At 39.0% G+C, this 24,144-nt stretch overlaps 1 protein-coding gene across 2 annotated transcripts in view; it reads left to right on the top strand.

Annotated features, from left to right (window-relative positions):
* Positions 1–5,965: 5,965 nt before the first annotated feature.
* AMIGO3 (adhesion molecule with Ig like domain 3) overlaps positions 5,966–24,144 on the top strand; it is a 245,955-nt gene continuing 227,776 nt past the window's right edge. Inside the window, exons 1-2 of one of the 2 annotated variants that reach the window (XM_058172725.1) lie at positions 5,966–7,995; positions 11,676–14,548. The gene's annotated coding sequence lies outside the window, so the exon portion shown is untranslated. Of the gene's footprint in view, positions 14,549–24,144 lie in introns of both variants that reach the window. The other variant, XM_058172726.1, reaches the window with a different exon arrangement.

Genomic DNA, 24,144 nt, shown 5'->3' with positions numbered 1-24,144 from the left:
AATCTTATCAGTAAATAGTACTGTGTTTAACTCGGTAAATATAGTAAAAAGTGTTTATCATTTCTATACCCTGATTTATTCTGCTGGGCAAGACAAACCAGTATCAAATATCAAATTAAACAGAGAATGAGTATTCTTGATTAAATAATTCTATTTGTGAAAACCCTGGCCAAAGAATGGGAATAGTACACTGTAATCCAATTAATAGAAAAAAGGAAATCCATATTTATCTAAAACTTCCTCCAAAAAGTAGAATTATATTATATTGGAGGCTTTTTTACATCCAACTGACCACCTCTGCAAAATTCAATTTTTCAACTGAATTTTTGCATTCAATATAATGCAAACTAACAATCTAATAATATAGTTTATGGTTGCCCTTTCATGAAACCAAATTGTGCAGAATGAACAATAGACAACAATTTTACTAACAAAACTTAGCATTAACATCTAACATAAAAGATGATAGTCGGTACAATCAGCAGCAGTTTTACCCGTCTTAAAAATCTTGGTGATACAAGAAAGGAAAACAGAAAAGCATAATTATAAATCTCCAACAACCAATATACACCATATACCATTCAAAAGGATAATAATCAGCACTGCAAGCCTTTCCATTGTTCATGTACTTAATGATTATTATTTCCAGATAGAATAAAAGAACAGATGAATAAAGAATATGATAGTGTGTTATCTTTGGGGGATATTGAATTTTCAAAAGGATTAATTTCTCAGTAACTTTTATACTGTATAGTATATACATCTTTTAAAATTTTGCTTTGTTGCAGTGGTTTCCATCAAGCAGCAATTATCCTTTTTCCTCTTTCTCTTGCTCACAAGACAGTTGCTTTATAAGATTCTGTTAATATTCTATTTCAATTGCCTCTAATAGAGTATTAACTAATAATTTAGCAACATAAGAAATTTATATAATTTGACTTTGTATATGCATAATGCCTTGCATATGCGTGCATATTATATACATACACACACATATCTATGCATGCACATTCAAAAGTTCCTTAACTAGATTTTCAAAATTTATCCATGAAGTATAAACAATAATCCAATCATAATATGCCTTAAAAGTATCCCAAACATCATTCATTAATCCTGGAGAGTATATTCTTGTATATTTTTATGCAAACTAATATTTAAAATCTTATTTTACCTGTCTAATGTCAATCTTCCATTAATGTTATAATTAGCTACCATCTTACACTTTCTGGAGCTTGATTGGGTGTTGCAATAAGACTACAATTATCTATTTCATCAAAGATAAGGACAATAACAAAACAAGTTCTGCTTTTTTAAAAAAAATATTTTTAAAATGTATTTTCTTACTGAGAAATCACCCTACATTTACCAAATTAAGTTCTAACAAATATTTTCCATGTATTAGGATTAAATTTAGCTAAGCAGTTGTGATCCAAAATTTGCTTTAGATCTTCACACATAATTATCTGATCAACTGCCCAGCTAAAGATAAGCTCAAAATCTCCATATAAAATATGTAGATGAACATAATTCTAATTAAAATGTTGGCTCTAAAATTATGTGGATTGCAGTCAAACTAAAATATACTAAATATGCGAAGGTTGGTTTACTCTAAGATATGCTTTGATATTTCAGAAAACACTTCGCTGGAAAATGCTGAATAGTATTGGGACAAATGGTAATTGTACTCAAGAAATCAGTTCTAACTACGGAAATAGTAAAATTATTTTGAAATAATAATTATATAATTATAATATGATTACAGAAGACCTGCATATTGCGCAGGTCAGAAGGAGGGCTGAGAAAATATTTACAGACCCCTCATATCCTGGACATAAACTGTTTTAACTCCTCAGTAGTAAGGAGTGCATACCAAATTTATTATAGGACTTTAGCCCTGCCCCTTTAATGATGTCATTTCTAACCCCGCCCTCTTTGTGATGTCATTTCCGGTCCCCCGCCCTTGGAGGACTATTTTAGCCCTACCCATTTTGTGACATCATTTCCGCCCCCGCTCCCTTGGAGGACTGTGACATAATCCCTCGCCCTCCTGTCTGGCTTCCAGCCCCTTCCGGGGTTCCTCCCTCCCTCCCTCCTTTGGAGGACTGTGAGGTCATAAACAGCAGACCCTTTTACAGGGAGTAATGGGGGGTTAGGGTTATGGCTAGAACTGCAGTGGGAGCAAAATTAATGAAAAAAGTCTGTTTACACACACAGCATGGTGGGTTGATTGAATCAAGTCAGGAATGGTTTTTGATGTAAACAAAGTCTGGATCTATTCCTATGATTGTATCAGAGCTATATGTAAATATACAGAATGGATTTGAAATGATATTTTGCAAAAAATATTTTTAAAATGTATTTTCTTACTGAGAAATCACCCTACATTTACCAAATTAAGTTCTAACAAATATTTTCCATGTATTAGGATTAAATTTAGCTAAGCAGTGTTGTGATCCAAAATTTGCTTTAGATCTTCACACATAATTATCTGATCAACTGCCCAGCTAAAGATAAGCTCAAAATCTCCATATAAAATATGTAGATGAACATAATTCTAATTAAAATGTTGGCTCTAAAATTATGTGGATTGCAGTCAAACTAAAATATACTAAATATGCGAAGGTTGGTTTACTCTAAGATATGCTTTGATATTTCAGAAAACACTTCGCTGGAAAATGCTGAATAGTATTGGGACAAATGGTAATTGTACTCAAGAAATCAGTTCTAACTACAGAAATAGTAAAATTATTTTGAAATAATAATTATATAATTATAATATGATTACAGAAGACCTGCATATTGCACAGGTCAGAAGGAGGGCTGAGAAAATATTTACAGACCCCTCATATCCTGGACATAAACTGTTCTAACTCCTCAGTAGTAAGGAGTGCATACCGAATTTATTATAGGACTTTAGCCCCGCCCCTTTAGTGATGTCATTTCTAACCTCGCCCCCCTTTGTGACATCATTTCCGGTCCCCTGCCCTTGGAGGACTTGTTTAGCCCTACCCATTTTGTGACATCATTTCCGCCCCCGCTCCCTTGGAGGACTGTGACATAATCCCTCGCCCTCCTGTCTGGCTTCCAGCCCCTTCCGGGGTTCCTCCCTCCCTCCCTCCTTTGGAGGACTGTGAGGTCATAAACAGCAGACCCTTTTACAGGGAGTAATGGGGGGTTAGGGTTATGGCTAGAACTGCAGTGGGAGCAAAATTAATTTAAAAAGTCTGTTTACACACACAGCATGGTGGGTTGATTGAATCAAGTCAGGAATGGTTTTTGATGTAAACAAAGTCTGGATCTATTCTTATGATTGTATCAGAGCTATATGTAAATATACAGAATGGATTTGAAATGATATTTTTGCAAAAAAACATTTTGTATGAATGCTTTGCTTTTCTGAAAGGGGTCAGGGATGATGGCAAAAAAGCTGGAAAATATAAATTAAAAAAGGAATTCGTACAATGTCTGTATATTTAGAATAGAATAGAATAGAATTTTTTATTGGCCAAGTGGACACACAAGGAATTTGTCTTGGTGCATATGCTCTCAGTGTGCATAAAAGAAAAGATACGTTCATCAAGGTACAACATTTACAACACAATTGATGGTCAATATATCAATATAAATCATAAGGATTGCCAGCAACAAGTTATAGTCATACAGTCATAAGTGGAAAGAGATTGGTGATGGGAACTATGAGACGATTAATAGTAGTGCAGATTCAGTAAACAGTCTGACAGTGTTGATGGAATTATTTGTTTAGCAGAGTGATGGCCTTCGGGAAAAAACTGTTCTTGTGTCTAGATGTTCTGGTGTGCAATGCTCTATAGCGTCGTTTTGAGGGTAGGAGTTGAAACAGTTTATGTCCAGGATGTGAGGGATCTGTAAATATTTTCACGGCCCTCTTCTTGATTCGTGCAGTATACAGGTCCTCAATGGAAGGCAGGTTGGTAGCAATTATTTTTTCTGCAGTTCTAATTATCCTCTGAAGTCTGTGTTTTCTTGTTGGGTTGCAGAACCGAACCAGACAGTTATAGAGGTGCAAATGACAGACTCAATAATTCCTCTGTAGAATTGGATCAGCAGCTCCTTGGGCAGTTTGAGCTTACTGAGTTGGCGCAGAAAGAACATTCTTTGTTGTCCTTTTTTGATGATGTTTTTGATGTTAGCTGTCCATTTTAGATCTTGCGATATGATAGAACCTAGAAATTTGAAGGTTTCTACTGTTGATACTGTGTTGTCTAGTATTGTGAGAGGTGGAAGTATGGAAGGGTTTCTCCTAAAGTCTACCACCATTTCTACGGTTTTGAGTGTGTTCAGTTCCAGATTGTTTTGGTTGCACCACAAGGCTAGTCGTTCGACCTCTTGTCTATATGCGGATTCGTCATTGTCTCAAATGAGACCAATCACTGTTGTGTCATCTGCGAACTTCAGTAGCTTAACAGATGGATCGCTGGAGATGCAGTCATTGGTATACAGAGAGAAGAGAAGTGGGGAGAGCACATGGCCTTGGGGGACCCCTGTGCTAATTGTACAGGTATTTGATGTTATCTTGCTTAGCTTTACCTGCTGCTTCCTGTTTGTTAGGAACCTTGTGATCCACTTACAAGTCTGTTCCGGTACCTGTAGCTGGTTTAGCTTAGTTAGAAGAATGTCTGGAATGATGGTATTGAATGCTGAACTAAAGTCTACAAAAAGGACCCTTGCATAGGTCTTTGGAGACTCAAGATGTTGTAGGATGTAGTGCAGAGCCATATTAACAGCATCATCTGTTGATCTATTTGCTCGGTATGCAAATTGCAAGGGGTCTAACAGCGGATCCATGATGGTTTTCAAGTAGGAAAGCACTAGCCTTTCAAAGGTTTTCATGACTACAGATGTTAAAGCAACTGGTCTGTAGTCATTCAGTTCCTTGATGGTGGGCTTCTTCGGCACTGGGATGATGGTAGAGCGTTTGAAGCAAGAAGGAACATAGCACATCTCTAGTGATTTATTGAAAATATGGGTGAAGATGGGGGCCAATTGGTCAGCACAGACTTTTAAGCAAGAAGGAGTTATCTTGTCTGGGCCTGGAGCTTTTCCTGGCTTTTGTCTGTGAAATAGGTCCTGCACTTCCTTTTCTGTGATCACTAGGGGTTGTGAACCCAATGAAATGGGGTCAGTTGTAGGAGGCTTGGCTGTTGTTGGTGTGTCTGAGATGGGGGTTGTGGAGATAGGTGGCTGTAGTTTCCTTTCAAACCTGCAGTAAAACTCATTCAGGTCATCTGCCAGTTGTTGATTACCTTCAGCCTGGGAAGGAGGTTTGCCATAGCTGGTGATATTTTTAAGAGTTTTCCACATGTTTGCTGGTTCATTTGCTGTAAACTGATTCTTTAGCTTTTCAGAATAGCTTCTTTTTGCTGCTCTGATCTCCCTTGTTAGTGCATTTCTGGCCTGATTGTACAGCATTTTATCACCTTTTCTGTAGGCTTCCTCTTTGGAATGGCGTAGCTGCTTAAGTTTAGGTGTGAACCAAGGTTTATTGTTACTATATATTCGCAAATTCCTTGTGGGTACACATAGGTCTTCACAGAAGCTGACATATGATGTTACAGTATCTGTGAGTTCATCCAGGTCTGCAGAGGTATCTTCAAAAATATACATATATTTACATATAGCTCTGATACAATCATAGGAATAGATCCAGACTTTGTTTACATCAAAAACCATTCCTGGCTTGATTCAATCAACCCACCATGCTGTGTGTGTAAACAGACTTTTTAAATTAATTTTGCTCCCCCTGCAGTTCTAGCCATAACCCTAACCCCCCATTACTCCCTGTAAAAGAGTCTGCTGTTTATGACATCACAGTCCTCCAAGGGAGGGAGGGAGGAACCCCGGAAGTGATATTGTGCTACTTCCTGTAAAAGGGGCTGAAAGCCAGACAGGAGGGTGAGGGATTATGATGTCACAGTCGTCCAAGGGAGGGGGGTGGAAATGACATCACAAAAGGGGTAGGTAGTAATGAGTCCTCCAAGGGGGAACCGGAAATGATGTCACAAAGGGGGCAGGGGCTAAAGCCCCATAATAAATTTGGTATGCACTCTTTACTACTCTCCTCACCTTGGGGCGCCAGTATAGGGTATTACATGCCAAAACAACTAGACACGGGGACAGTTTTTTCCCTTGTTCCATTACTCTGCTGAACATCTAGTTCTCACAATACTATCTTACTTCTAAGTACATTTACCTATGTTGTATGGCTCTAGTAATAGTACTACCCTTCTTATCTTCTTTACTACCCCCTCATTAGTATTATTATTAGGATTATTACTGTTCTGTCTGCATGTACATTGAGAGCTTCTGCACCAAAAACAAATTCCTTGTGTGTCTAAACTTGGCCAAATAGAAGTATTCTAATATTTTAATTTTCTAATCTAATCTTCTAATCTTACATATCTAGGGAGAGACGCAGCTCTCAGCAGCTTGAAACAATTTCTTAAATAACTTGTGTTACAGAAATCACATGGATGGGCCATAAGTATCTTTGGTGGAATGTGTATGGCACATGACAAGAAGGTGATGGATGTGGCATGAATCATGGCAGAAGCATTTGTGTTAGTTTTTTAGCTTTAAAAAGTAATAATAAAATGCATATAGTTCAGGCTCAGGCATCCTGTCCTTTCACTTACTTTAGGTCATGAACCTAATCATAATTTGAATTGGTTTTGAAGTACTGCTGAAAAGTAAAAGGTGGACACATACCAAGTGCTAGCAAATATTTCACATATCATAATCGTGAGCTTAAGAACACCAGCAAAAGGTTAAGGGTCTTCTGGCAAGAAATAATTCAAATCATTTGTTTGTATGTAATTCACGTTAAATCAGTTTTTACAAATATCTGTAACAGTTCATTTGGCGGCAGCAAATGAAGTTCACTTGCTCACAAAATTCACACTGGTGTTAATCTTGCTCATTCTTACAGAAATCTGAAAAAATACTATATGATTAGAACTCAGTTTGAAGTTCAGAGCTCAAATGCTCAGCTGCACATAGAATTAAAAATTGTAATTTTAGGTAGGATTTAAAATTTACATTCTTCAAAGTTAAAATTACTTTTTGATTTTACAACTATTATGCTTCTTTTGTTGCTGCTTTGACTAAAATATGAATTTTACTTCCTCATGAATTAATAAATACTAGCCTAGAAATCAATTCACTGTTCTTAGAGGCCTTTCTCATTTCTAGAATCTTTAATGAATCAGTATAGTCAATACTGCAGTGTTTTTCAACCTTGGCAACTTTTAAGATGTGTGCACTTCAGCTCCCAGAATTCTGATGCCAACATGCTTAAATTTGCCACACATCTTAAAGTTGCCAGGGTTGAAAAACACTGCAGTACAAACTTTTCAGAAACCACTAGCAATGCCATTATTATTATTATTATTGTTGTTGTTGTTGTTGTTGTTGTTGTTGTTATTATTATTATTATTATTAATTCATGAAGCATGAAACAGTCAACTGAAAATTAAAAAATGCATCACAAATACCATTGACTGGTGCTAATGGTTGATATGGGTTGCTGCTAGCATCCTAGGTATCAACCAAGTACCTTCTTAAGATGTACGATGTTCCAAGTAGCGCAGTTTTTTGCAGTTCTGCTGGTGTTATTGCAGGAAGCTGCAATTTGTTGATGTATCTTATAAAATTCTTGGACATGATACCAAGTGCCCCCAATGACAATGGGTATCATTGTTAGAGGTTTCATCCGTAGCCGTGTAGTTTCGATGGTCAGGTCGCGATATTTCATGATTTTTTCCAGTTCTTTTTCTTCAGCTCTGGCATCTCCTGGTACCGCAATGTCAAGAAATTGTACGTTTCAGTTTTCAACAACTGTGATATCTGGCATGTTGTGTTCCAAGTGGCAATCTGTCTGTATTCAAAAGTCCCACAAGATCTTCACCTCATTTTGAATAACTTTTTCCACTTGATGTTCCCATGACTTTTTGGATACAGGTAAGTCATATTTTTTACATAATGACCAGTGAATTAATTTAGCAACACCGTCGTGTCTAGCTTTGTAATCAGTTTGTGCGATTTTGCTGCATTCACATATTAAATATTATATTATACACAAAATGACAGTATACACAGCAAACGAGATAACTATGCTGGATTTCATATCACTAATCACTAGTCGAATACTTCCCAAGCATAAATATTATTTAAATAAATAAATATATTATTATTATTATTATTATTATTATTATTATTATTATTATTATTATTATTATTATTATTATTATTATTTACTTTATTCATTAAACATGAAACTCAGTCATGTGAACATTTAAAAATGTGTCACAAATACCATTGACTGGTACTAATGGTTGATACGGGTTGCTGCCAGGTATCAACCAAGTATCTTCTTATAATATATGATGTTCCGAATAGCACAGTTTTTTGCTATTATTGTTGTTGTTGTTATTTTGAAGTGTTTATGAAAAAGGAAGCCAGCTTGATTCCATTGGCCCAGATACTGTATACTCAAGGCCCCATGTAAAAATGGAATTAACTTCGCATCAGAATGTCAGAAAATTGTTAGAACAAATTGAATCCAGACTAAATTGCAAAAAAAAGTAGATCCACTGATTGAAATCCTGCCGGTTTCAATCATGAATGACTAAAATCTATTCAGCTCCCTGTGTATTTAAACTTTGGCTTTTTCATTAATATTACACAGATCCTTATGAGAATAACTGAACAGTTAGGGTATTTTATTTCACTTTTTAAAAGTTGTTTAGCATCTTTTCTTTTCCAGTTCTCAAAGCTGAATGACTACATTATGCTCTTCATGGGGCAGCCCTTGAAGTAAGTCCGGCAATTGGAAATTACCAAGGCAACGGGGTCATGTTGAAACAGTTGTTTTGGGTATTGACTGCTGAGTCCAATTCAAAACAATCACTGTGGCATATAAAACAATGCATGCCTTAGTCTCAAATTAGTTTCGGGCCTATTTACTCCAGTGCAGTCTGCCCCATCCTCTTTGATCATCTTTTTCAAGTCCTGCCACTAGTAAATTTAATAGTAACCACAAATTCTGTTTCTGTGTGGGGCTTTAGACCATATGTGGGACATTGGGATTAAGCTGGCCTCTTCTTCACTACAGTTCAAAAATACAATATATTGTAACCTATACATTTTAGAATTCACAACTGTCAACATTGCTGGTTTTTAATATGAAAACATTGGACCACACAAAACTTTCAGCAGTACAGCGAGTACCGGTAGTTAAAATTTTGACCTTTGGTTCCTTGAAACATTCATTCTGTGTTCCATTCTAGTAGGAAAAGACTTTCAGAATTGTATTTGGATGCCCAAAAAAGTACTCCCCATAAATTCTGTGTTCTTGGTCATTGAATATGAGCTAACAGGTAAGGGCTCTACAAGAAGATCTTGACTTACAATAGTTTGTTTAGTGACCATTCAAAGTTACACTGGCACTTATAAAAAGGACATGACCATTTTTCACACTTATGACCATTGCAGCATCCCCATGGCCACATGATCAAAATTCAGGTGTATGGCAATTGAGTCTGGAGTCATGTGATCATTTTTTGCAACCTTCTGACAAGCAAAGTCAATGGGGAAACCAGGTTCACTTTACAATGGTGATGGTGTTGGCACAATCACTGCTGCACCTGCTGCACCTCATTAACGAAGCCTTTTCCTGGACGTATATGGCAGCCCTGCAGATAAGCAAGGTAGCTATCTCCCTAGGATAGGAAAGACCTGAACAAAAATCAACCATCTCTTTTGCTTGGTGTCCTTGGACAGCAGGGATTCAAGTGCATAGCACTATTTTAATAAATAAATGTTTTAATGGAGTACATATAGATTCACAATCATAGAGAGCACTACCTCTCCAAGCCTCCTAGATGATGTTATAATTACTAAAGGGCTGCATTCCAGATAAGAATATTAATGTTAATGGGAATTTGTCAAAAGGAGCAGTTGTTCCACCTTCAGAACCAAGGACAATGTTATGGTGGATAGGTACGGATAAGAGAAGACTCATTCCTTTGAGGAATTGGCGCACTTGGGAGTGGCTAATTAGTGATAGGAGGATAGATCGTGCGCCCCACTCCCCAGCAATTGTTTGTGACCACAATGTATTTGCTGCTGACCCCTTTTGCAGTGCCACTTGTAGGAATCCCAATTGTTCAGTGTCTTCTGTACCATAATTAAAAAACACACTTCAGTGGTGGCTAAGTATTTAGAACCCATGAAGATTTTCAGCATGGGGCCTGGAAAACGGAATATTTTTAATGTTCCTATGTAATTTCCAAGCACAACGTTGTAGCAAGCCCAGATGTACAATGGGGCCTTGAATAAGAATATCTGCTTTTTGTTTTGGAGTGCAGGAACCTATCCCTTAGTTTTCCTAAGAATTCCAGAACTGTCTTCAGTAACTTTGCTTGCGTGCAAAAAGTGCATCAAAATGTTTGCAGTTGTCCACCCAACTGGGAAATATTTGTGTCAATTCAAGGAACATTTCCTTGTTTCTTTTCTCCAAGAGAACATTATTCAAAACAGTAACGTCTTGAGGTATTTGCTGGAGTAATTATATTTGTCTGTGCTGGCAAATGCGTAGAGTCTTGCAGTACTTTAAATAGATTTGTTGTGGTTTAAGCCTTCAAGGAATATTGTGCATTTTAGTTAAGCACAATGTTCAAAAAATAGGTATATTTACTCATTACTGAAAATGAAATGACAAAAACAAGTGGGTGGCTAATTCCAATATACAGTATTGGAGCAATTTGGTATCCCAGGGATTCCTAATTGGCCTTAAAGTTACTATCCTTTATATGGAAATTTCAGAACTTCATACTATAGGTAATTTGGATTTCCTTCTTTAGACCTCAGCCAGGGTGACAGATTTTCAACAATAGGTTTTTAAACTGCTATAGTGAATTAAAAAAAAATTACAATTGGTAGTCCTTGGGATATTGCTTGATGTAAGAATAGAATAGAATAGAATAGAATAGAATAGAATAGAATAGAATAGAATAGAATAGAATAGAATAGAATAGAATAGAATAGAATAGAATTCTTTATTGGCCAAGTGTGATTGGACACACAAGGAATTTGTCTTGGTGCATATGCTGTCAGTGTACATAAAAGAAAAGATACATTCGTCAAGAATCATAAGATACAACGCTTAATGATAGTCATAGGGAACTAATAAGCAATTAAATCATATTTGGAAACAATCAGTATAAATCATAAAGATACAAGCAACAAGTTACAGTCATACAGTCATAAGTGGAAGGAGATAGGTGATGGGAATAATGAGAAGATTAATAGCAGTGCAGATTTAATAAATAGTTTGACAGTGTGAGGGAATTATTTGTTTAGCAGAGTGATGGCCTTTGGGAAGAAACTGTTCTTGTGTCTAGTTGTTCTGGTGTGCAGTGCTCTGTAGCGTAGTTTTGAGGGTAGTTTATGTCCAGGATGTGAGGGATCTGTAAATATTTTCACAGCCCTCTTTTTGACTTGTGCAATATACAGGTCCTCAATGGAAGGCAAGTTGGTAGCAATTGTTTTTTTATGGATTGCAGTGTGAATGGTCACAGATTACATTTTGCTCTCAATAGCATTTGGCTCCACGTTATTTATTTTTTTCTTCATTCTAGAACACAAGTGCATCTGCCGACTGCGGAAAACCGTGAGATGAATTGGGTTGAAACTCAGACCGGTAAACAGCACCATCAATCTCTTAAACTTTATTACTTTTGGCCGTAGCCGGGGCTTGTCTCCTAGGTCCTATTGGGCCAGGTATGTGGCAGATTCACAAGATTGCCGGCTTGCCTCCTTGGGGCAGTTGGACTGGAGAAAGTAGAGAATTGTATCTGTGGTGCTTTGTAGCAAATGTGGCCCCATAAAACCAAGTAAGTGGGAGAAGAGAAGTGCACTGCCTCCTGCCTTCAGCAGTTTCGAGTTTGAGCCACCCACTACTATTTTTGGCATGTTGCTGCTTGGCTGTACCCTAAGGGTATGAATTGGATCGTTCAGCCAAGCCTTAATCAGACTGCATTCAAAGAGAGGGTGGAAAGAATGAGAAAATGGGCACTTAAGAGCCTTCTGGCATCTCTGACAGAGGCTGAATGGCAGGTTTGCATCTGCTTGACTAGCTGCTATCAGTGTAACTTCCCATTTTCTGCACCGGGCGGCTGGGCTGTTTGCTGTCTTGTGAATGTTAGCACATGACTCTGCTGATAAGAATTCCAAGCCCCATTTTCAGTGGGGGTTTTTCCCCCCCTGCCGAAGGGCGAAAGAGGCTTGGAAAAGCAAGACTCTGCCTTGGAAAGCCCTTGTTGTTGCTTTCACTCCCCATCTCAGCTTGGCAAGCGTACAAACATTTGTAAAGCCCATCCCATCTATTTTCAGCCTTGCCAGGAGGGGAGAAGGAAAAGTTCTGTAAAAGGCCTTCCCTATTTATGGCTCCCCCTCTTGCAGCAAAATGTTACCATCGTTGCACAGCCCCTCCCTTTCCCAGCCAGCTACATGTAAAGAGAAACTTATTTAGAAAACCTAATTTAAGACTTATTTCATCCCAGAGTCTCAACAGCACAAATGGTTGGGAATAAACAAGCAATTTTTAGCATCTGTGGGTGGAGCAAATGTTATATTTTGTAAACGAACTCCAACCTTGGAGTGTTCGCTATAATTCAAGGGCAAGGCAGGACATTTTGAATGCTTCTGCTTATCTGCAGTCACACTAGAGCTGAGAGCTCCCCCTCGGATTTTGGAGGCTACACTTGTAGGAAGTTTGAGCAGTGGCCTAAGAAGGTTACTGTGAGAGATTTGTCTTATGAATTGCTCTGCGATTTCAGAGACAGCCTTGAGCCTTTCCTGTATTCTGTTGATGTTTTCGTTTGCTCCCCTGCAGCATCTGCCATTGTCTATTTGTCACTCCCAAACAGTTTCTCTACAGTTGATAATGGTTTCTACTTAGCTTCTTGATGTAATTCCTTAAAATGTTGGAACAGTAATCAATTTGCTGTCTACACATCTCTCTCTCTCTTTCTGTCTCTGTCTCTGTCTGTCTGTCTCTCTCTCTCTCTCTCCCTCCCTCCTCCCTCTCCCTCCCTCCCTCTCTCTCTTTCCCTCCCTTCCCCCTCCCCTCTCTCAGATTGGTTTTTAGGATCTGTCTTCCCTGGATTGGCCTTTGGGGTCTTTTTCTCCAGCCTGTCTCTATCTCTACTTCAGTGGTAGAGCCTTACAATTTATCCTATTGCAATTCAGTCATTGGAAAAAGTTAAATGCGATCATGTTTGAGATGTCTACAGGTTCTTCAATCTTCATGTTATGAATGAACAGTAACTCAGTTTGCATTATTTACTAGCTAGAAGCCTCGCTATTTACAAAGCACAAATTCATTTTTGTTCATCTAAATTGCCATAGTATCCCTTCATTGAACTTTTTTTCTATCGCTGTAAATAGCAATCAACTAGTAAGTCATACTTCCTCCCAACCTTTTTTTAAAAGAGAAATTATAATTAAAGCTCTTTTTTGTGTGTGTTTTGTTTACTAGAAATATATTTGCCTGGAAAACAATTATCCACATTTAAATCTGTCTGTAGGATTAGCTCACCTTCATTTTGTTCCACAAGAACTGAAGCCAGCAAGCAATAATTAACTTATGGATATTGTAATACCAAATGCCCAGAAAGAGAGCTTGGTGTGAGATGACCATAAAGTCAAACAGCTTAATAATGGGGAGGATTTAAATCTTTCCACCCACTGCTCACTAACCCTCTGTGGCTCAGACTGCTAAGACAGTCTGTTATTAACAGCTGCTTGCAATTACTGCAGGTTCTAGTCCCACTAGGCCCAAGGTTGACTCAGCCTTCCATCCTTTATAAGGTAGGTAAAATGAGGACCCAGATTGTTGGGGGCAATAAGTTGACTTTGTATATAAATATACAAATAGGATGAAGACTACTGCTAACATAGTGTAAGCCGCCCTGAGTCTTTGGAGAAGGACGGGATATAAATGCAAATTTTAAAAAAAACCCTCCTGGGAATTGGTTATTTAATAATTGGTTATTTGTCTGAAAATTATTAGGCTTGTAGCCCAGCCTCTTTGCAGGAGGTACCATGTTGGAGACGGTAATGTTAAAAGATCTGGGTCTAGAAGATGGTTAGGAGTAAATACAGTTTGTTAGAGAAGCAGTATTAGATATGGAGAGTGTTTTGTGCTGAATAGATCTAAACAGGTTTTTTGTTTTGATTCTTATGCTGGATTTATGAACAACTAGACACAAGAACAGTTTTTTCCCGAAGGCCATCACTCTGCTAAACAAATAATTCCCTCAACACTGTTAGACTATTTACTGAATCTGCACTACTATTAATCGTTTCATAGTTCCCATCGCCAATCTCTTTCCACTTATGACTGTATGACTGTAACTTGTTGCTGGCAATCCTTATGATTTATATTGATATATTGATCATCAATTGTGTTGTAAATGTTGTACCTTGATGAACGTATCTTTTCTTTTATGTACAACGAGAGCGTATGCACCAAGACAAATTCCTTGTGTGTCCAATCACACTTGGCCAATAAAATTCTATTCTATTCTATTCTATTTCACTGGACCCACTGTACGCAATCCAAAGTAAAAGTCCTCTGCCAGCAGCTGCTTTCCAGCTGAAAAGTGACAATAGAGCTTTGTCTGGTACCTGTCTCTGGGAAGTCCCAGTCTTGGTGGGAAAGGATTACCGTCTGGCATTAGGACTTCTAACATTTGTTGCAAGCACTGTTCCAGGGAATGGGCATGAAAAAAAGCAACTGCTTTCTAACCAGTATGTCTTCGCTTAGATTCTTTCAGCAAAACTAGGCCAAGACCATACTGTATGAGACAGCTGTTCCACTCCACTGCCAATTCTTACCAACAATGCCAAAGTCTCACATTCAGTCTCTTCACCAACATCGAGGGGCATGATCCAATCTAATTTAAGCAACATGATCTTCCTTGATTTCCACATAAATGATTTTTCAAGTAATTATCCAAAACTCAACCTTATTTTTCCCTTGGTGTCCATTAAAAAACATCAAACACACAGTATCTCAATTTTTTCTTCTGCCTATCCCTGAGCTGTCTTATTTTTCTTGAAAATGGTTGCCTTGGAGACCCTACAAGGCGGCATGATGGGTGACACAGGGAAGGCTCCAGAGAGGACCAATGAGGGAGGACCTCTCTGCCTTTATACCCTGCTGGGACAAACAACTTTGGATGCAGCCTTCGGAGCCTTCAAGGGGAGTGGTTAACAATGTCACTAAAGTGATTGGGATGAAACATTGGGGCCAGTTTTGTTAGTATTATTTATGTATTTTATTTATTAATTAGATTTATATGCCACCCATCTTGTCTAAAGGTGACCGTTAAGAAGTGAATTGGGTTCCTTCACGTTTTTGTTCATGCTAGGCATTTTTTTTTTGTACCTTAAATCCCAAATAGACGAGGGGTCTCCAACCTTGGCAACTTTAAGCCTGGCGGACTTCAACTCCCAGAATTCCCCAGCAGCTTTGCTGGCTGGGGAATTCTGGGAGTTGAAGTCCGCCAGGCTTAAAGTTGCCAAGGTTGGAGACCCCTGAAATAGACCACATCATTCTCATTTTGTGACAGTCTGGGTTTGAAAGAATGTAATTGTTTTAAAAAGCTTCTGGAATTCTTTATCCCTTAAAATCCACTGAAAGGAAACAAAAATTTGATTTCATTTATTTGAGGTGAGGAGTCTATTTTGTACCTTGTACCTTCTACCTTGTAAATTGCCCATCCTTGTTCTGCTGGATGTGTCCTTCTGTTCAAACAATGGCCAATCTGAATCCAATCAATTACAGAATTAATACTATCTACCATTGAAAAAGAAAACAGTGACTCTCCCTGATTTATAAATGTTTGCACATAATAGTGATTCCACAGCTGCTGCTGAGTAAACATCTCCATGACAAATTGATGTGCTCTAGATATCACTTTGGACAATGTTGGTCATCTGTTAAGAGAAGAAAGAAAGAAAGCCTCTGTGTAAGGAGAAGCAATAAGAGGTTAAAATGTGAGATTTTGCATTTTTCCATGGAAGAAGCTTTCCTAACTCAAGCCATATGCTGAATGGAGATCTGATTGAAACACTTCCAGCCATCAAACTTAATCCAAAAGAGAATCTACCTTTGCATATGAACATTGATCTGACTAGAAATAGCAGCAAAGCTATCTGAGATCCCTTCAAATGAAAATCAATGACAGTTAATAATTAAAGATGGATAGGACATGATTGCAGAAGCACCTGGTTTTTAGTTTTTGGACAATGTATATTTATTGCCAATTATCCTGCTACAGCTGAATAGCAAGTCCTTTGTATGAAGGAGCACCAACGATCAGCCTCTAACTGGAGTTAGGGATTAATAAAAGATTAATAAAAGATTGTTTGACTATGAGGATTAGGCAATATAGAACTAGATGTACCTATTGCCTGACAACACTGTATAAACAATTTCATAGCTTTTATAGTAATGCATCGCTTGACATAAGTCAATCTATACTTGCATTCATATTCATAAGGTTAATGAATGGATGGTTGTTTTTAATCTAAGGTACTGCTTAGCTGCACTGCACTGCAGTAGAATTAGAATTGTGCTTCATTCTGTACATTTGATATCCCAGACTACTGATGAGCAGAATAGCGGCAGGGGAAGATGTTTGCAAAGGGACAAGGATTCGCCAACATCTAAATTTGAACATTTTGAGTGCTTGATGCCTCATCATCATTCACATGGTGACTTGGTCATGGCTGTACCATTGAGATCAACTACTGTGGATACTGTTCCACCTCCAGTTCCGTGCTTTTACTTGCAGTCAGATGGCATTAACAAATATTAAATTATACATATACATTTATAAAGAGGCTCATTACTCATCTACAGGAGGGAGGAAACTGTTCCAACAATACGCATTAAGTGAGAGCCTTAATACAAATTAAAAAGCGCCCGTGGTCACTGATGTTATGAAACTACCAACCCTCAAAGTAAAATATGAATATAATGCTTAACTGCATAATCTACAGAAAGAGTTTTGTGCATGGAAACCAACTATTAAGTTAGTCCATTGCAGCAAAAGCAGAAACTGGCTGTGTTGACAGAGAATATGACTAGATTAATGATGAGTATTGATATGATTATTAAATCTAATAATAATGTTACTAGATAAAACTATCTTCTGAGTTTGTTCAGAACACTGAACTTTAATCCAACCAGATAGACCAAGTTTGTTCTAGGCTGGAAAAAGAAACGGAAGCATTTTGCAAACATGCAGACATTCCATTTTTAAAGAACTTGGGCACGCATGTTGCATGATAATGGCACTTGTTTTGCCATTATCTGCTTGTGCAAGGATTCTGAAATTGAATACAATTTTCTGGCTTTACACAGGGCCATGAATCAAAAAAATTTTGCACGACATGTAGACTAAAAGGTGGCTCACTTGGTCATATAAACACAGCTGGAGTGTTATGGCATTTTCAAAGCTGTCAGAAAGTTCTCTCTCCCTGTTGGATCCCCGAAACAGCATCTTTGAGCGAATGCTGACCTCGTTTGAGAAAGTCTGGTATTGCATGCAAGAATCCCAGGTCAACACAGCTGTTCAGGCTCACCCGTAAATAATCTTTATGAAGGAAAGGTTTAACGGTTAGAAGCTAATGGCACCTAAAAGCTTTGCACCAATAAAGCAGGCATTTCTTCAAGTACAGTTGCTATCCTCTGGCATGATTCTAATCCAACCCTTTTTTAAAATAATGGAAATTGTTTTAAAGATTAAACTGTTAAGCTGGTTCGGCAGTAAAAGGGAAGATTTAACTGTTAAACTGTTAAGTAGTAAAGGTTAAACTGTTCGGTAGTAAGAGGGGATTTGATTGAGTCATAGGTGTCAACTTTGGCAGGGCTGAGTAGAGTCAGGTAATAGAAGTCCCTCAAACCCTAACAGGTAAAAAAAATACAAAATAAAAGTGTTAGTACTTTTTAGTGCTGCATAGTGAGCTGAAGGACACAGTATCTGTATGAAAGCCAGGGTGTTTCATGAATGCTGAATGGCTTTGTTGAATTGCTGATCTGTACATGAATATGTTGGACATCTCTCTCTCCCACAAGACTTCATTGCATGCACATGCACAAGAGCTGTGACAGGCTATGTCTAAGCCTGCTGTACTCTGTGCTTAACCACACAAAAGTTCATTCTACAAAGGGATGAAAATGACATTTCTGATATACTTTTTTCAGGTTTGCTAATTCTGGCACAAGTGTCTTGGATGTTTCCTTCTTCTCCACTGAAAAGTCAACTATATCCTGAAGACCCAAATGGTTTCCATTCTTCTTTTTGGCAATGGCCATTAGCATGCTATAATGAAACTGCATGTGAGAAGCATCCCAGATCAGTTCTGTAAAACAGCAATGTATAAACTATCATCCTTTTCTATGACAAACTATTCCTCATCTTGAGGAATATCAAAGAATGTTCCTGCTGCTAGGAAGACTTGGGCTGTCTAACTGTCATTATTTTGTAGTAATGTGGTCTCTGCCCAGAATGACTCAGAATTGTTCTGTAGCTGCTTTGTATTCTTTCAGCAGAAACGAAAATAAGTTCTGCTTATAATACTCAATGTTTGGCATAGCTGTATTTAGGGAGTCTAACAAGACAACAGAAGCAGCCTCAACTGCAGTGTGAAGCAGGTAGTTCGAAGTCACAAACTGTACAGAATTAGTTTTTGAAGTCCACCTTACGGAGCAAGATAATTCTCTTCAGACATTCATCTTATGCTCCATCATAGCACTGGCCACAGCACCAGTTCAGAAGATTAGCATAAAAGAGCACACTTTTCAAAACGGGAGGCAGAGATTTTGCAGTTCTGCCAACAATTTCTTAAAAATCCACAAATTTCATAAAGCCCAAACCTCCCACCACCTTCAACAGACACATCATCAAAACATATGTATTGCCTGAGAAGAAGAGCAAGAGCTGCTTCTGGTTTAAGTCCAGAGGTGAAATCCTACAGGTTCTGACAGGTTCTGGAGAACCGGTAGCAGAAATTTTGAGTAGTTTGGAGAACTGGCAAATACCACCTCTGGCTGGTCCCAGAGTGGGGTGGGAATGGAGATTTTGCAATATCCTTCCCCCAGGAGTGGAGAGGAATGGAGATTTTGCGGTATCCTTCCCCTGCCACGCCCACCAAGCCATGCCCACAGAACCGGTAGTAAAATAATTTGGATTTCTCTACTGTTTGAGTCTTCCTCAAGAAGATCACACTTCCTCTCTTTGGTGCAATCTGCTGGTGGCTGTTTCAACCTACAGCTTGAGTTGAGAACTGGAAAGGGGTAGGAGTTGCAGTGACTCCAGGACTCTGAGCTTCAGGAAGTGATTTCCTTTCTTGGCATCACTTACTGGAACCTGATGACACCACTGGGTTTGGCAGCCAAGCCCAGAGTGGAGGCCAGCACTGGAAGAAGTCATTGCCCTGTCACAGTCACCCACAGAAAATGACTGAGTTTACTTACTACATTAAAGAAACGTGGTTGGGTAGTTTGTGATTCAGTATGCTGAGTTACCCAAATAATGATGCTAATTTATGGTGTAGTGTGTGGCTATAATCTCAGGCCACTGCAGTGGTGGGATTCAAATAATTTAACAACCAGTTCTCTGTCCTAATGATTTCTTCCAACAACCAGTTCACCAAACCGCTCAGAAAGTTAACAACCGGTTCTCCCGAAGTGGTGCGAACTGGCTGAATCCCACTACTGGGCCACTGGGTTATTTTAATAAACCATGGTGCATGCCTAACCAAAGAAAGTATGAGGACTTTGTAATCAAAAGAATCATTTAAGTAGCAGCAATCTCCTGATAACTGCATTTTCAGGCAGGGGCTTTTTACTGTCATTCATCTTAAACATGCATATGGTGACCAATGTTCCCTCTAATTTTTCACGAGTCTGAGCAAGCCCACTAACTCCCTGAGCGGTCCCTTGGACCACTGTGAGCAACATCAGACGTGCGGGTCATGCCAGCATCGCATCCATTCAAGTCACATGATTTATTAAATCCATTCATTTATTTTATTTATTTATTATTATTATTATTTTATTTATTTATTTATTTATTATTATTATTATTATTATTCATTTATTAAATCCATCCATTCAAGTCACATGATTTATTAAAAGAATCAAACAGATTCGGCTAGCTAAAACTTTTAGCTAGAATCGGCTAGCTAAAAGTTTTAGCTAGCGAATCTGTGCTGCGCAGCTAATCAACGTCATTTGACAGGCGCTGATTAGCTGCGCAGCACAGATTCGCTAGCTAAAACTTTTAGTTAGAATCGGCTAGCTAAAGTTTTAGCTAGCGAATCTGTGCTGGCAGCTAATCAACGCCTGTCAAATTACGTTGATTAGCTGCGCGCACAGATTCGCCAGCTAAAAGTTTTAGCTAGCGAATCTGTGCTGGGCAGCTAATCAACATCATTTGACAGGCGTTGATTAGCTGCGCAGCACAGATTTTCTGTGCGCGGAGACCGTGTCAGCAGTGCGCATTTGCGCACGCGCGCAGCTTAGAGGGAACAGTGATGGTGACTCTGTCCACATGGCACATAGAATTATAAATCGTAACCACAGCTTACTTGACCCATGTTATGATTTGTACAAAATCATAAACTAATCCCCTTGGGTGGGATTCAAACAGCATATTTAGCTAAAATGTTGTTGGCTGATCAGTTCATGTCATAAAATGTAGTCCATAGTTAGCTAATAGTACCCAATAATTGATTAGAATCATTCTGAAAAGTGCCCTAGTCTCTTGATTGATCTGAACATAAAAGTTACACGTGTTACTGTGGAATATTAATTAGACAAACTAAATGCCTTAATGAAAGTTATTACTGGGCTTTTTAGCCCAGATACCTCTGTTTCAAATGACAATTTGCTCACCTGGAACCACACAGACATTTTGGAAGGATCAGTAATTGAAAAGCTTTTAGACTGAAATTCTTCAGTGGCCCCATTAAGCCCCCACTAAGCTCAAGGGCTCCCCTTTCTGACATACACAGCACTGAGCAGGTAAACCTCTGGTTCCCTTTCCCAGGGTCTCCATCCCAGAGCAGGCCCATTTTTGTTGCGTAAAGCTATCACTGAGGAAAAGCTCAGCAGCTTTGAACCCTTTATGGCCAGTGGATGTTATTCCATCAGAATTCTTTGTCAATAACTGCTTCAATGAAAATAACAATACTGTAGGCTTTCCCAACTGTTCCATCTTCATAGAGAGTCTCTCCCCTAGCATTCCTTAAATGGGGGGGGGGAGGAGGCTGTAAATATTTCGAATTGTGTATCAGTTTTTATAAGTTATAGTTCATGCATCCTTATGTAGATTGGTGATTGATTTATTATTTATATAATTTAAATAGCTGCCCATGTCACACAAGTGTTTGCGGACAGCTTACAAGATTCAAACAGGCAATTGTTGATTCAGTTCACCATCAACAGCTGAGTTCATCCACCCCTTGACACAAATGCCTAGTCACAGGGGTCTGCAACCTTAAACACTCAAAGAGCCATTTGGACCCATTTCCCACAGAAAACAAAACACTGGGAGCCACAAAACCTGGGTGGGCATCGCCAACTCATCACTCCCACCCAGTCGCATGACCCCACCAGTCTTGCACACCCAGGTTCTGTGGCTGTTTTCCATGGGAAATGGGTCTCTCTCTCTCTCTCTCCTTCCCTCCCACCCACCCTCCCATTTCTGCTTTTCTGTCTTTTTCTTCTTCCTCTCCCTCTTCTTTCTTTTTCTTTCTTTCTCTCCTTCTCCCCTTTTTCCTTTCTCACTCTCCCTCCAGTTCTCTCTCATTTCTCTCTCCCTCTCCCCCTTCTCTCTCGTTTCCCTTTCTTTTTCCTCTCATTCTCTCCCTCCATCATTTTCTCATTTCTCTCTCTCTGTCTTAAAGAAGTAAAGTAAAAAAAAAGATTGCGCGCCACAGCTGATCACACCCCCATGCACTGTTCTACTTACCCCACGGCTCCTTTTGGTGTGCACTGCGTGTACGTGCACCTTGCATTTGGTGCATGGTGCGCACTGCGCATGAGCACACATAGTGCGCATGCGCAGCCAGCGAACCAGTAGTAAACCAGTTCAGATTTCATCACCGGTCCCGCCACAGCATTTCAATTGGGTTGAGGCCTGGACTTTGACTGGGCCATTGCAACCCCTTGATTCTTTTCTTTTTCAGTTATTCTGTTATAGACTTGCATGTACCAGGGGTGAAATGCTCCCGGCTCGGACCGGCTCAGCTGATGGCGATGGCGGTGGGTGGTTCAGAGAACTGATAGCAAAAATCCCTGCCCCCCCTTCACCCATGCCCCCCCCATCGCCCAGTTGCTGCTTCTTTTAAAAAATGCTTTTAAAAGGTAAAACAAAGGCTCTGACACTCACCGCTGAGCCACGCGATCATCAGAGCTTTTTTTTTTTACTTTTAAAAGCATTTTTTTACAACCTATTCGGCCAAATAGGTTGTAAAAAATGCTTTTAAAAGTAAAAAAAAAAAGATGATGCTACAGCTGATCCCCTCCCCCCGCACTGTTCTACTTACCACATGCTTCCTTTTGGCATGCACTGCGCACGCACATGCACCTCACATTTGGTGCATGGGTGCACTGCCCATGCACACAGGCAGCGCACATGCACAGCCAGCGAACTGGTAGTAAACCGGTTCAGATTTCACCACTGGTTGGTACGCTTGGGTTCATTGCAGGGTTGGGCTTCAAAATCTGTCACTACCAGTTTGTGTGTGGGTGCTTGCAGGCGCACGCCACTTCTGGCCATGCACAGAAGCATCCGTGCAGGTGGGTGGAGCCTCCTGTCACCACCGCTACCAGTTCACCCAATCCGGGACAAACCGGTAACAACCCACCACTGGTTCATTGTCCTTGTTGCAAGCCTCAAGGTCAACCAAGCTTTAGCTGTTGGATAGATGGCCTTATATTTGACTCTAGAATACTTTGGTATATAGAGATCATGGTAGACTCAATGTTTGCAAGTTCCCAGGTCCTGTGGCTGTAAAACAAGCCCAGATCTTTATCCCTCCACCACCATTCTTGACAGTTGGCATGTTTATGTTGATATGTTGCGTTTGGTTTTTGCCAAACATTGCACTGTGCATTATGGCCAAACACCTCCACTTTGGTTTTGTCTGTCCAAAGCACAGTATTTCCGAAGTCTTGTACAACTTTGCAAATCGAAGCCATGCTGCCATGTTCTTTTTAGATAGAAGATGCTTTCTTCTGGCAACACTTCCAAACAAACCATACTTGTTCAGTCTTTTTCTAATTGTAAACGCAACATTTAACAGCAAGGCCTGTAGAGGCTGGAATATAACTTGGATTTTTTGCAATTTCTCTTGAGCACTGTACAAATAGAGCTTGGAGTGAATTTGTTGGGATGTTTCCATCTGGGAAAATTGACAACTGTCTTAATGTTTTCCACTTGTGAATAATCTTCCTCACTGTAGAATGATGGATTTTAAATTGTTTGGAAATGGCCTTATAACCCTTCCCAGACTGATGGGCAGCAACAGTGGCTTTTCTAAGATAATTGCTGATGTTTTTCTTCTTTGGCATTAACACACACAATGCTGGAGACCAGCAAATCCCTAAAACTTTGGCTTTTATAGATGTAGTCACACTTGCTGATGATCAGTTGTTCAAGGGCACTTGATTGGCAGCACTGGCTGCTATGTAGCTTCATTCTACATATGGAAGCATTAAGGGTGTACTTTTTCACACATGGCTTCTCAATTTTAGATTTCTTTTTGCAAGATAAATGACAATGTGGTGTGATCTGCCACATGGTATTGTTCATCGGAGGTTGTATTTACCTACTTTTAAGAATTGCTAAAATGATTTTTACTATGTCCTGATATGTAAAAACAATAAAACTCAGAGTGTATCTATTTTTTCACGATGTATGGCTTTGAGGATTAAATAGCATAAATTATGAAAAGTTATGATATATCCTTAGAGAGGATAAAATTTAAATGCATTTATAACTGCTATAAAGATCTGAAGTCATG

The sequence above is a fragment of the Ahaetulla prasina genome, chromosome 2, assembly GCF_028640845.1.
Source record: "Ahaetulla prasina isolate Xishuangbanna chromosome 2, ASM2864084v1, whole genome shotgun sequence".
NCBI classification, from domain to species: Eukaryota; Metazoa; Chordata; class Lepidosauria; order Squamata; family Colubridae; genus Ahaetulla; species Ahaetulla prasina.
This window is presented reverse-complemented; position numbering and strand designations above follow the sequence as displayed.